The sequence below is a fragment of the Lathyrus oleraceus genome, chromosome 5, assembly GCF_024323335.1.
Source record: "Lathyrus oleraceus cultivar Zhongwan6 chromosome 5, CAAS_Psat_ZW6_1.0, whole genome shotgun sequence".
Lineage (NCBI taxonomy): Eukaryota > Viridiplantae > Streptophyta > Magnoliopsida > Fabales > Fabaceae > Lathyrus > Lathyrus oleraceus.
In genome coordinates, this window is record NC_066583.1 from 10,297,713 (window position 1) to 10,298,434 (window position 722).

A 722-nucleotide genomic window follows, 5' to 3' on the forward strand; every position below is an offset into this window, starting at 1 on the left:
TTCGTTTAATAGACTGCATTCTGCAGATTGGTGTCCTTGGGTTCCACATATCTCACAATCCGACGAAATTGCGGCTACAGTATTCGGGTTTATGCACATATGCTCGACTTTGAGGGCTAATGCGTCCATTTTAGCTTGCATCATGTCTATAGAGCTTAGTTCATGCACTCCTCCTTGGGCTTCCTTCTTCTCAACTGTCGCTCGTTCGACTCCCCATGATTGATGATTTTGAGCCATATCTTCGATGAGGGCACTAGCTTCAGGATAAGGTTTGTTCATCAGAGCACCGCCTGCGGCAGCGTCGATGGTCATCTTTGTGTTGTAATGAAGTCCATTATAGAAGGTTTGAATGATTAACCAATTTTCTAAACCATGATGTGGGCATGCTCGTAACAACTCTTTATATCTCTCCCAAGCTTCGAACAGCGATTCTCCTTGGTTTTGGGTAAATCTAGTTATATGGTTTCGAAGAACGGCGGTCTTACTCGGGGGAAAATATCTAGCAAGAAAAACTCTTCTAAGGTTATCCCAAGTCGTAATGGAATTGGGTGGAAGGGAATCTAACCATGATAGGGCTTTATCTCTGAGGGAAAAAGGAAATAATCTTAAACATATTGCCTCAGGAGAAGCTCCATTGGTTTTAAAAGTATCTGCTAATTGAAGAAATATTTTTAAATGTTGGTTTGGGTTCTCGGTAGCGAGACCCGCGAATTGTCTCTGTT

At 42.4% G+C, this 722-nt stretch overlaps 1 non-coding gene across 1 annotated transcript; it reads left to right on the top strand.

Annotated features, from left to right (window-relative positions):
- Window positions 1–367: 367 nt before the first annotated feature.
- On the top strand, window positions 368–474 carry LOC127088788 (small nucleolar RNA R71). The gene has a single exon (XR_007790605.1). It is a non-coding gene; the product is annotated as a small nucleolar RNA R71 (small nucleolar RNA).
- The last annotated feature ends 248 nt before the right edge of the window (window positions 475–722 follow it).